The sequence below is a fragment of the Panthera uncia genome, assembly GCF_023721935.1.
Source record: "Panthera uncia isolate 11264 chromosome B2 unlocalized genomic scaffold, Puncia_PCG_1.0 HiC_scaffold_24, whole genome shotgun sequence".
NCBI classification, from domain to species: Eukaryota; Metazoa; Chordata; class Mammalia; order Carnivora; family Felidae; genus Panthera; species Panthera uncia.
In genome coordinates, this window is record NW_026057580.1 from 7,094,854 (window position 1) to 7,108,334 (window position 13,481).

The following is a 13,481-nucleotide window of genomic DNA, read 5'->3' on the forward strand; positions in this document are numbered from 1 at the left end:
CTTCTGCAGTCACACACACATCCATTCATTCAGTCAATCTTTGCTGAGCACCTGAGGCTGGGGTTTCAGGGAACAAAACAAACACCTCATTGTTGCTGACACTCCAGTGAGGAGAGACAACTAATAAGTAAACAGTAGAATGTTTGATTGTGGTGAGTGCTTTCAAGAAGAATATAGCAGGGAAGCAGGGGTGGGGGAGGTGAATTTAAATAGGTAGGCAGGCAAGATGAACCTGAAGAAGTTAAGGGAGCAAGTCAGGTAGAGAGATCTGTGGGGAGACATCTCATGCAGAGGAAGCAGCACATGCAAAGGCCCTGAGGCATAAGCATGACTGGAGCAGAATGTACTTGGAGAGTAATCAGAGAAGAGATCAGAGAGGTAACTGGGCCAGGTCTTCTGAGGCCTTGAGATCAGAAAGAGGACTTCAGTTTTCACTCTAAGTAGTATGGTAAGCATAGGAATATTTGGTTTGTTTAAGTAGTCTCTACACCCAATGCAGAGCTTGAACTCATGGCCTTGAGATCAAGAGTTGTACATTCTACCACCTGAGCTGGCCAGGTGGGCATGGTAGTGGTACGGTAAGCCATAGGAATATTTTGAGCTGGATCTGATTTTCATTGGAGCCAAACTTTTGTTTTTTCCAAAATAATTTCAAGGGAGCTGTTGGGAAAGACTAAGGAGTATCTCTCAGATAGTGACTGCTTTGCAGACACCACATTAGCAGAAGTTTTGTGCAGACATCTCTGTCTCAGGTTAGCTGTTCTAACTTCATAAGAGATGTTTTCAGTCTTCAAATGACCAGCTGTTGGGAGGACAGGCCCTGACAAGTAGCGGGTAGGGTCAGGAATGCTAAATAGCCTTCAGTGACTTGCCAATCCTCAACTACCAGCTTTACCCTCTGGTGGTGGCTCTGGCTCATGCCCACCAAGGTCTGCATTCTAGCCACTGGGAAGGAGAATGGAGGGGAAAGTTCTGAGAGTGGTTAAACAACCCAGGGGGATCCTGGAGACCCTTTCATGGGATTCTGATGTCATTACTATTTTTATAATACTAAGTTGTTATTAATTTTCTTTTCCACTCTCGTATTCTTATGAGCATAAAATGAAGTTTTCCAGAGGCTGACAGGTGATATTGCAACAGAATGAATGCAGAACCACCCCCCTTGGTTTAGGGGGAGGGTATCCGGGCTATGAGCAGACACTTTTTAGATACTAGCAGTAATGGCTTAGATGCATTTTATTGGTTTTCTTTCAGAATCCTACAAAAAGCAAAGTTAAAAACCAAGTCCCTGGCAAGAAAGTGAACACCTCCTCTTTCCCGAGAGCCCCCCACCTCTCCCCCTGTTCCCTAGCTGGGTCAGTACTTGTTTCATGGGCATGGAGGGCTTGCTACTTTCATCCCCCACCAAGTCCCAAAAGGGGAAAGACCTACCACCTAGCAACCCCCTGCCCCTCAGCCCCATCCCCCACATGTTGATCCTGGTCACAGAAAGCCAAGGTAAGAATTATTGCGATCCAGTAAGAGTTCTGAACCCCAGAAGGCCATGGCCAGGGCACAGTTCATGAAGAATGCTTCGTCCTCCTGCTCGGTGCCCCCTTGGAACCCTGTTGGGCCCAGTACCTGGGAGTAGAGAAAGAAATCAATGAAAACCCATCACCTTCAACCCAATTGCCCCAGGAACAAGAGAATCAAGGCTGACACATAAGGTTGAGCAGGTTGTACGTAGAACAAAGATGCCCCATCTAAGCAGGCACCATTATCCTTATGGACATCGTGTATAGGTCTTATATTTATCACAGACATTTATTGTAAACAGGGCAAGCAGCCTCCCTGTCCCACATTCCTGCTGTTACCACCTCACTCCCAGAGGTCAGCTGCATACTCTCAGTCCAGGGAGAATCAGAGGTCAGGGCTTTATCCGGTAGCTGGTGCAGATAAATACAATCAGACTTGAAGGGGCAGCGGCCATTCCCCTGCATGAAGAACCGACATCGGATCTGGCTATGAGAGGACAGAAGGAGAGAAGACCATTACTTCAAGCCCTGTTGCCCCAGGAACAAGGAGCACTGAAGGCTGACGCGTAAGGCTGGGTAGGTTGTACGTAGCACAAAGGCACCACTTGTACGCAGTCACCGCTGGCATCATGGTGTAGATTTTACATTTATTACAACTATTTTCCAGCAGATGGCAGTAAAGTGTCTTGGGGGGGGTGCCTTTCTCTAAGCCTCCACAAAGTTCATTTGGGCTAGCTGGGCATCTCTTTTCCTTCTTTGAACTAAGTTTCAACAATACCACCAAGAAAAGATCATCCTAAAATGTGTCTCTGTAACCAACTTAAAACAATGTCCTGTTCTGAGGAGTGGGCTTATGATTTGGCAATTGCTAGCTCATGAAATGAAATTGATGCCCTTTCTCTTCTTCCTCCTCCTATTTACTCAAACCTGGCGACAGAACCCCCTCCATCTGGATAGCCTACAAAAACCCCACACGCAACCTATCCACATTTCCCATCAGCTTCCTTCTCTTCACCCTCATGGGACAGTGACAGTCCTGGGACCACCTATGCTGAAAGTATTAGGCCTCTTAAATCTTCCTTCTAACCTCATGGTCACTTGGCCACTTCCTCTCAATACCCCCCATTCCTTCCAGTATGCACTAGGAGTCAGAATGCTTGGCTTCAAACCCCACTTTCTCACTTAAGTCATACAGACCATGCCTCAGTGTCTTCTTCTGCAGCATGAGGATCTTAGGACGCCCTACTTCACAGAGTTTATGATGTGCAAAGTCTGTCATATATAATAAGCCCTTCATCTACATCATCTCCTATCCTACCTGGGCCTGGGTGCTCCCTTTTGGCTCAGACAACTTCTAAAGACTCCCGACTGGTACCCCAGATGCCAATATCTCCTCACTTTGACCTGTCTCTGCCTGGAGTGCTCTCACTTTTCTCCTCCAGAGGAGCCCCCTCCTCCAACCCACAGCTCAAATACTTCCTCCTCTGTGAGACTCACCCAAGAGCTTTTCCCCACTTTGTTGAGTCAGCTGTTATAGTTCACAGCAAAATCCGGTGCCTTCTCAACAACGTCGAATGTGTCACAGGTAGAGACAAGACCTTCTTTTTTGATCCCACCCTTTATCCAAATAGACTTTGCATATGTAGCATATAATAAGCCCTTTGGGAAGGTGAAATTAAGAGCCTGGAATTGTAGTTAATTCCAGATCTGGATGTATGCCCACCCTCCACAAGAGATTAAAACCTACTGACATTTTCCCTGTCTCCAAGGGCTGCCTTTTGGTCTCTTTCTCAGAGACCCCATGTTTTCAAAGATCATCTACACAAACAGCATTCATATCAATTTATCTCCTTGCTTAAAAAAAAAAATCAGAAGTAAAAGCCAAGGAGGGTTTCTCATTGCACTGAGAAAAACAGTTACCCTGCATTGACCTTGACCTTGAGCCAGGCTGGAAGGCTTGATCTGCTGTCTCGGTCACTCATCATTATTTATTGGGCTTTCTGAAATAGTGGAAATAGCTCACATCCTATCAATAGCTGCCATCTCTATCATTCTGAACTTCTGGGATTTGGGGGATCCCAGGCTGGGAACCACGGCTGAGCCAGAATGGAGCAGAGGCTGTCTTCTCCTCTTCCCTAACCTGGGTCATGGTCCCTCTGCCAGCCTCACCTGGTCCGAGCCTTGAAGTTCCTGATGAGTTGCTCCTTCTCAGCCCCCTCGCTCACCCAGAATTTGTGGGGGATGATGTAGCTGGAATGGACACGGCACTGGGGACAGGCCCTGCCAAGGCGGGGTGGGAGAACAGTCACAAGCCCTCACCTCTCTGAGGCGTCTCCCTCCCTCCCTCCCAGGCTCCTCCTGACACTGACTTGATGACAGCCAGCGGGAAGTTCTGTTGGCTTTTCCGCCAGGTGCGCAGGCAGCCCAGGCAGTGGGCGTGGGTGCAGTTGGGTAGGATGCCGAAGATCCGCTCGGCCTCTGGCTTGTCCCACACCTTGTCCATGCAGATGCCACACACGACGTCCCGACTGTCCTGCTCCCTCTGCAGCCACACACAGGGTCAGGGCACATCCATGTCCACCCCCTCCCCCGACGCATACACACTGCCATCCCCAATACAGCCCAGGGACCATACAGCCCTCCTCCAGCTGGCCCGGGCATCTCAGAGGTCCAGCATGGCATCCTCTGCCACTGCCCCTCCCCCGCTACCTGCTGCAGCTCCAGGCCCAGGCTCTGAAGTGGGGCCATGAGCTCCCGGACAGGGTCTGACTTAGGCTGAGGCTCCTGGGAGTAACAGTGATCGTCGTCAGCAGCTGTTGGGGAAAACTGGATCCATTCATTCATTTACTCATTCGTGTAACATCTGCTGAGTGTCTGCTGCACATAGAGCTCTATGGGCACACAAAGTCTTGCCCCCAAGTAACTGGGAATCCAGTCAGAAGCGTAGGTCTCTAATACACCATTTACAGCTATGCTGTCCTATACAGCAGCCGCTGGCCACATGTGGCTATTGAGCACCTGAAATGCAGCTACTCTGAACTGAGATTTTGAAGCTTAGTACCAGAAAGGACTCTAAAATATTCCATTAATAACTTTTTATATTGATTACATGTTGGGATGATTTTGGATATATGTTTTTTGATATATTGGGTTAAATAAAATATAATATTAAAATTAAATTTCACCTGTTGCTTTTTACTTTTTGAATGTGGCTCCTAGAAAAATGTAAATTTCAGGGGCACCTGGGTGGCTCAGTCAGTTAAGCATGTGACTCTTGATTTCAGCTCAGGTCATGATCTCATGGTTCATGAGTGTGAGCCCTGCATCAGGCTCTGAACTGACAGCACAGAGCCTGCTTGGGATCCTCTCTCTCTCTCTCTCTCTCTGCCTCTCCCTCTCTCTCTAAATAAACATTAAAAAAATTTTTAATGAAAAAATGTAGATTGCATATGTGAATTACAACCACTTTAGAAAACAGCTGGGCACGTCCTGAAAATATTAAACATGGAGTTACCACGCGATCCAGCAATTCTACTCCTAGGTATATAGCAAAGAAATGAGATACACGTCCACACAAAAACTTGTATACGTGCACGCTTACAGCAACATTATTCATAATAGTCAAAAAACAAAACAACCCAAAGGTCCATCAACTGATGAATTAATAAAACAAAATGTAGTATTTTCATATAACAGAATAGCATTTGAGCATAAAAAGGAATGAAGTACCCATTCGTGCTACAACATGGATGAACCCAGAAAATGTGATGCTAAGTCAAAGAAGCCAGACACGAAGGGCCATATAGTGGGATTCCATTTATATGAAGTGTCCAGAACAGGCAAATCCATAGAGACAGAAAGTAGACTGGCGGTTTCTAGGGGCAGGGAGGAGTGAGGGAGAGGGAGTGGTTGGCTCATGGGTTTCCTTTTGGGGTGAGGAAAATCTTCTAAAATTAGATAGTGGTAATGTTTGTAGAACTCTGAATATACTATATCAATTCTTTTTTTAAAATGTTTTATTTGAGAGAGAGAGAGAGAGAGAGAGAGAGAGAGAGATCGATCAAGCAGAGAAGGGGCAGAGAGAGAAGGAGGGAGAGAGAATCCCAAGCAGGCAGAGCCTGATGCAGGGCTCGATCCCACAAACTGTGATTATGACCTGAGCCAAGATCAAGAGTCGGTCGCTTAACCAACTGAGCCACCCAGGCATCCCTGAATATACTATATTACATTGGATTGTATACTTTAAACTGGTGAATTTGTGAATTATATCTCACTAAAGCTGTTAAATTATATAGGTGACTTGTGTTCCAGCTGGACGGCGCTGAATTAGAATAATTTAAAAAATAACTGCTAACATTTAGTGTTTACTCTGTGCCAGGTACTGTGTGCTAAGCACATCACATTTATGAATTCACTGCACCCTCACAAGACCTGAGACAGGTACTGTTATCACTGAGGACACGGAGGTCCAGAGAGGTTAAGTGACTTATCCAAGCCCACACAGCTACTAAGTGGCAGAGCTGGCATTTGAGACTAGGTGGTTTGACTCCTCAGGCACCATGAAATTCTGCTTCTAGCACACAGACAACAACAGAGCTGGAGGTAAGTTTCCCTCTAGTTGGGAATCTTGAGGTGGGAAAGAGGTAAAAGGAGATATAAACCTTGCTCAGAGACAGCACAGGAACCCTGGTCTCAGATCCCACTTGTGCCCACCTGCAGGGCCCCTGATGACTCACATGATGGTGACGGGGACTTCCAGGAACTGCCATCAACCTCCTCCGCCTTGCCGGCCAACCCCACCAGGCCAGGCTCCATACCCCAGCAGGCCCCCGGCCAGTCCCAACCCACAGCCACAGAGGGCAGGTAGGTGGGCTCGGAGCCCCTGCGGGTCAGCCCCAGCCGGGGTCTTGGCAGGGTGACACGTGGCTCCGAGTGGCGCCGGCCCCATTCCAGGTGGCCAGGGGGCTGAGGGTGCTGATAGCTGCAGTGGGAAAGAGAAGAGTGAGGAGACACGGCTAGATCCGCCAGGGCTCAGAGCTAGCTCAGCCTAGAAGTCGGAACTGAGAGGGGAGAGGAGGCTTTGGGAAGATGCGTGGTCCATGAAGGGATGATCCTTCCTGTGTCCCCCACCCTATTCCTTATTTGAGGACAAGGGCTGCTTACCTGCATTGATCTCCGTGGAAGCAGAAGCCTCTCTGGAAGTATCTGCAGACCTGGGACACCTTTCTGTCTTGAGCGATGTAGCAGCTCAACCCCCAGTGACAGGCCCCTCGGGCGAATGTCCTAAGAGATTGTCTGAGTCATGCTCAACCTCGTTTTAGTTCCTGCCTTTGTAATCCTTAGAGAGAGAGGCTGTAGGATAGCTGAACACAGGCTCTGGAGTTGGTCCTGTGCTCAAATCCTGCCCCTTCTAGGGAGCCCTGGGTGGGTAACTCAAACTTTCCTAAAGCTTGGTTTCCTCACTCTTAAAAAAAGAGGGCACCTGGGTGGCTTCATCAGTTAAGCATCTGACTCTTGATTTCAGCTCAGTTTGTGATTTCACAGTTCATGAGATTGAGCCCCGTGATGACAGCATGGAGCCTGCTTGGGATTCTGTCTTTCTGCCTCTCCCCTGCCTGTGCTTCCTCTCCCTCTCTTTCAAAACAAACAAATAAACAAACAAACAAACAAACAAAAAGAGTTAACAATGCCTCTTTGTTACCTCAGAGTTGTTGCAAAGTTTTTGTTTTTGTTTTTGTTTTTTAACATTTATTCATTTTTGAGAGACAGAGACAGAGCATGAGCAGGGGAGGGGCAGAGAGAGAAGGACACAGAATCCGAAGCGGGCTCTAGGCTCTGAGCTGTCAGCACAGACCCCAAAATGGGACTTGAACCTACAGAGTGTGAGATCATGTCCTGAAGTCAGATGCTTCACCGACTGAGCCACCCAGGCACCCTGCAAGGGGTTTTTTTTGTTTTGTTTTGTTTTTTAAGGTTTTGCACAAGGCACTTAGTGAGTGCTCAGTAAATCATAGTGATTACTATTCTGTCCTCCAAGTACAGAGTCTTGTAGGTTCTGGAATCAGAACTCTGGGTTCAAATTCTGCTACTAGGACCAGCTTCATGGGCATGGATATTTAGTCACACAGGGGCCCGACACTTGCTTTAATGATCTGCTGTTGCCCACCTGAAATGATTAAATTTTTTAACAAGGGCCGTGATGTTCATTTTGAATGGGGGCCCACAGATTACACAGCCTGTTCTGCCTGATACCGCTACTTCTTGGTTGCTTGAGCTTGGACAGCCTTTTTATGCCTCGGTTTCTTCACTTGTAAAATGGCGATAATATTTGTACATTGACATGAGGGATGTCAAATGTAAATGAGATAATATATGTGAGACACCTGGCCTATAGCAAGCCCTCAATAAAATAATAGCTGTTGTCTTCCTCATCATCACTATTACAGGGGCTTTTGAGGGTCAAGGTGGGAGATGGAGAAGGGAAGGAGGAGGCTGGGTTTGTTAAGAATCTACCACATGTTCAGGCCTGGGCCAGGGCTCTGGGACAGCGGTCCACTTTTGTCATGTGCTTCCTTGCCTGGAGGGCGAATGAGGCCACACATGAGGTGGGCAGGGCATCAGGGATGGGGACAGAGGCTTTATTCTAGTCCCAAGAGAACACAGATTGCCAACCCGAGCTAAGGGTCTGCCATAGACTGGTGGGCACCACTCCCTCAAGAATGTCCAATGGTGAGAGGCCCCAGCAGAGAAGTAGGCCAAGGGAAAAAAAGATGGGCGACAGGACTTGTTGGTGAGGGTTCCAGATTGTGGGGCACGTGGTCCTTCATATTCAACGATGGTGTGGAACTCCTGGATGAGGAACCTGCCTATGGAGCTCCTGCTGAGGTGACAGAGCACACAACCAAGAAACCAGGGCCAGGACTAGCGGGAGGAGAGTGGGTACTCACCTCAGACACAACAACTCAGGGGATGCCAAAAAAACAAACAAACTAACTAACAAACAAACAAAAAACCTCACCAATAAAAGAAATCATATTTTAAAGATCAAAATTAACGCAAAAAAAAATCTACACTGGACAAATATCAAACTTTTAAACAAAGAGAGGGTTCAACGCCACACAAGCTATTTGCCTCCCTGGCCCCGCAAGGACACAAGTAACCAGGACAAACACAGACCGTGAAAAGGGTTCAGACAGAAACAAATGGCTGGCAAGGTGGGCACTCGACAGGGTGGTCAGGGAAGGCCTTTGAGTGTAATGTAAGATCACTAAACAGTACTTTTTGATGAGAGTACTATGTAATTTTTGCCATTTAATTCAGAGGAAATGCAAAGAATTCAGTGCCCCAGCAGAACAAATCACCTTTCATTCCCATCCACTTATTTATGTGAACAAGATTTCATAGTGCTTCCATTTACAAAAACTGAAAATAGAAACTGATGTTGGGGCACCTGGGTCGGTCAGTCATTTTAGCATCTGACTTCAACTCAGGTCATGATCTTGGGTTTGTGGGTTCAAGCCCCATATTGGGCTCTGTGCTGACAACTCAGAGCCTGGAGATTGCTTCAGATTCTGTGTCTCTCTCTCTCTCTCTGCTCCTCTCCTGTTCACACTCTCTCTCTCAAAAATAAATAAACATTTAAAAAATTAAAAAAAAAAAAAGAAATTGATGTTGAACGTTGGCTTATTCTAGCAATAAGTAATATTTATATCCATGGATACATGAGCTTTCTGGGGAGCAGAAAAAAAAAGCAACTGTTCCATCTACCTCAGGAGAAAATTTTCTAAAGAAAATTCTTTGTTATTTAGTAATTAACTGTTCAGGTTATTTGGATCAGTTGAGTACTACCAATAACTAAATCCAGAAAAAAAATTAATTTTGTTTCACAAATATCTTTGTTGCAGAAACATATAATATTGTGATCAGCAAAAGACAGCATCTGAGAATAAAAATATGTTAGGATAAAATTTTGGGGGAAAGTGAAATGGAGGAGGCATGCAAGGAGAAAAGGGAATTATGTAAAACTCTAAGAGCCTGTATATATATTTTTTTCTTTTTTTCTTTCTTTTTTTTTTTTCTTTTTTTAGATGGATGACATTGGATACATGGAAAGAAGAATGGACTTATTCACATCTACCCGCTTACCTGCCATTACTGGTCTGCCTACACAGCAAGTGTAGGACCCAAAGCAAGCAGGATTCAGATTTCTACCCAGAGCTACAGCCTGCCCCAGCCCAGTGCTCTGTGGTGCCTTGTAATCATCCTCACTGCCTGGCTTGGAAAAAATGAGAAGCTGCTACAGGAAGATTGAGGGCAAGTTCTTGTGGGCTGAGGGCTTTGAACACATCCCTCAAAATATTGCCTGAAGGGCCAGCCTTGGAAAGGAAAGATTCAGAAATGACAAAATGCATCTGATTTAGTGATGTAACTTGTCTCTAAAAACATCTTTTAAAAATAGCTTCTGGAATTTTTTAAAAAGTAATTGTTTTATTTTAAAATGGGACTATTTGTAATACTTTAGAGACAATCATCTTTTGCAACAATTCACATTACCACATAAACCAGTAGGTAACGTGAAGTGTGGAGGGGACATGCGGTTGTCCAAATTTCTTTTAGGAGGTTTGTGGAAGGTGCCTGGTCTGCTCTGTTTTTGCTCCCAATTACCATGTCGGGGGAGTAAACACGAAAAGACTGGGTTGGGGTAGGGACCAGGCCAGTAGGTGACAACCAAAGTTCAGCAGGGCTGAGGATGGGGGAAATGGAAAAGAAGAGTCACCATGGAAGGGGGGGATCCTAGAGCAAGAGCCAGTAACCCTCAGAGGAAGGGTTTGCAGGTCTCCTCTTCAACAATGGAAGCCTCCAGAAGGAGAGATGTGCTAGGGAAACTTTGCCTTTCCCTAAAGACCACCAATGAGGCCAACTTCCAGGACTGCCAAAACAGGGGCCACCAAACTAACTCCTGAGAGGCTCGGTGACCGGAGGTCTCCAAGCACGTCCACGGGGGGCTCAGCCCCTTGGATGAGGCACAAGAAAAGGGGCTAGGGGCTTTGCGATCAAAGCCACATTTGAGTAACTCTTCCTTCTATATTTTCTTCAAGCCGTGTTGTGTATTGCTTACTGTATGTGAACGTATTAAAGGCTCTGGTAAGCCCCGCAAAGGAACCTATTTGATTTAACCCAGCATTGCTTAAACCTATTTTTATCGTTAATTGTTTAGGCCCTCCACCCCCACACTCTTAACGTACTGATGAAACACATTTTGTTTTTGGAAATGTCAAATTAGTTCATTGAATCCTCAAAACAAGCCTTAAAGTCAGGAGTCATTTTTGTTGTTTTGTTTTGTTTTCAAAAGCTGAGGCTCAGAGAAGTAAAGTAACTGGCCTGGGCCCCGGAACAAGGGCCGGGACCGTACAACCCAGGTGCCCTCATTCAGCCCAATCATCCTCTAAGTAAACAAGATTGACTTGTCAGGGGTGAGGTCTGCAGGCTTTGGGAAATTTCTCAAGTCAAGGTCTGAGGCCAAGGAGGAGGGACAGAGCAGCAGGAGATCATAGGTAATCCAGGCCTGGGGAGGCAGCCAAAGGGCCTTGGTGTTTGGGGTGCTGGAGCCTTGGACCCCTGAGTAGTGAGCCTGGGGAATCAGGACTGCACTGTGGGGGGCTGGGTACAGGAGGAGGGACTGAGGAATTTAGGGTTGGGTATGGTATAGGGGGAGGTGGAGCCTGCCAGATGAGCCCTCTGACTGGGGTTTTTAGAACTGAGGGCCCAAACTTAGTCTAGGCTGTCACCTTTCTGGCCCTGTCCAAAGCTCAGGAAGGAACAATTGATAATCTCCTTCAGTAAACATCTGTGCCTTCCTCTTGCTACCTAGCTGCCTTTCTTCCCAGCCTGGGAAAACCACTTCCCTCTGAGACCCTAAGATCTACAAGTATCCCATCCTTACCCAAATTTCAGTTCTCTCTGGGGGAACTGAGCTCTTCAAACTGTTGGTAAAATGAAGTTAGGCTAAGGTATGAATGTTTGAGTCAGCATGCCCCAGAGAATGACTCTCTAATGGTGTAATGTTCAACCTGATATGTTTCCATTTAAATGTTTATGAACACCTGGCTTCATGCTAAATTCTGGGGCTAGAGAAGTGACCAGGTCATTGGATCCCACCCACAGGGAGATACTTGGTATTCCTGGGCAGAGAAACCTTTGCTGGGTGGAAGAGAAAGAAGGCAAGTGGGGAATACCTGTTCTAAATGATCAGACCTGAGCTAGCCCTGACTCAGCTGTGCAGCCTTGGTGTGCCTTTTCTCCTCTCTGGTCTCAGTCTCCTCCTCTGGACAATGAGGGCATGGGAAATGATCTCTAGACCCTTCTAACATTGGGGTGGGGCAAGGAAACCCCTCCTCCCCCTGATGCACCCCAAATTCTTAGAGACTGGGCTTTCAAAGGCCAGGCCAAACCTCAAAGACTTTTCTCCCACCTTCCCCATGTACCCTGAGGCCCGTACCCCTACCTGCATGGACGCTGGGAGTGGGGGCTGCTGTCTTTACCATGGCCGCTGCCATCTGACTCTGTGGGGTCCATTCCAGCTGTAGCCACTAGTGAACGTCAAGCAGGCCTGCTCCAATGCTCCTTTATCCCGCCCTCTCCAGGCCGGGCCCAAAGGAGGAGGGGCTCCACAGCCAGGCCTGCCCCTTCCCTTGGCCGCAGGCCTGCAGGAAGGAGGGATGGAGGGCAGAGGCAGGATGGCTGGGAGGCTCTGGCGTTGAACTGCCCAGTCCAGGCTCCAGGATGTGGGTGGGGTGGGGCACGAGGACCTTCAGGGATCCCTAGGTGATTACTGAAGGAAACTGGTGAATGGGTTAAAACTTTAAGGGTCCAGGAAGGCAGGGTAACTTGGGAGGAGATATAAGGACCTGGGACCCAGGGCCAAAGTTCTCAGAGGCTCGAGTCTTGGGGCTGAGGAACTAACTTGTGGTATCTGAGGGAAGTTTATAATAGAGGAGGCCAGAGGGGGGCCTCCCCCAACTCCAGGCTACATAAACTCCACAGGTGGAGCTGAGGTTGGTGGAGAAATCAGAGGGCGGGCTGGGAGGCTTGGGAGGCTTCGGGAGTTGGTGTAAGCCAGGCATGGGGTACAGGGAGGCCTGTTCCAGAGGGGCCGTGTACTAGACAGATCCAAGAGACTCTGGGGACTTGCCTCCAAGACCAAGATGTTCTTTCTAGAAAAAGTCACCGTGGCCTGGTCTTGAAGCCAGTTTGCTATCCTGATCGTAAGAAATTAGAACAGTGTTGGTGCCTCAGAAAGGGCTACCATGAGAGGTGGCCAGGAGGGGGATTGCCCAAGGCTTTATTCAAGGAGGACACCTCGAATCGGATGATACTAAATCCGCCAAACAGAGCGTCCATCTTGGGCAGCATAAAGCCCTGGTGTATTCAAAAGCTTGTAGTGGGGGGAGAGCAATGGGCTGGGCCCATTGAGGATGGGGAGATAGGGCAAGGGGGACCATGAGCTTTAAGAGTCTTTCCCTTCCCATTCTATTTCTTTTATTTTTTAAAGTAATCTCTACACCCAACGTGGGGCTCAGACTCACAACCCCAAGATCAAGAATTGCATGCTCTACTGACTGAGCCAGCCAGGCACCCTCTGGTTCTATTTCTCTTTTCTTTCTTCTTTCTTTCTTTCTCTTTCTTTCTTTCTTTCTTTCTTCTTTTTTAATTTTTAAATGTTTGCTTGTTTTTGAGAGAGAGACAGAGAGAGAAAGTGGGAGTGGGGGAGGGGCAGAAGATCCAAAGCGGGCTCTGCTCTGACAGCAGTGAACCCAACATGGGGTTCAAATTCATGAACCATGAGATCATGACCTAAACTGAAGTCGGACACCCAACTGACTGAGCCACCCAGGTGCCCCTGGTTCTATTTCTAATACCCCCTCAAGTCCCATCTAATACCCCCTTAACTCCTCCAGAGCCCCTGTT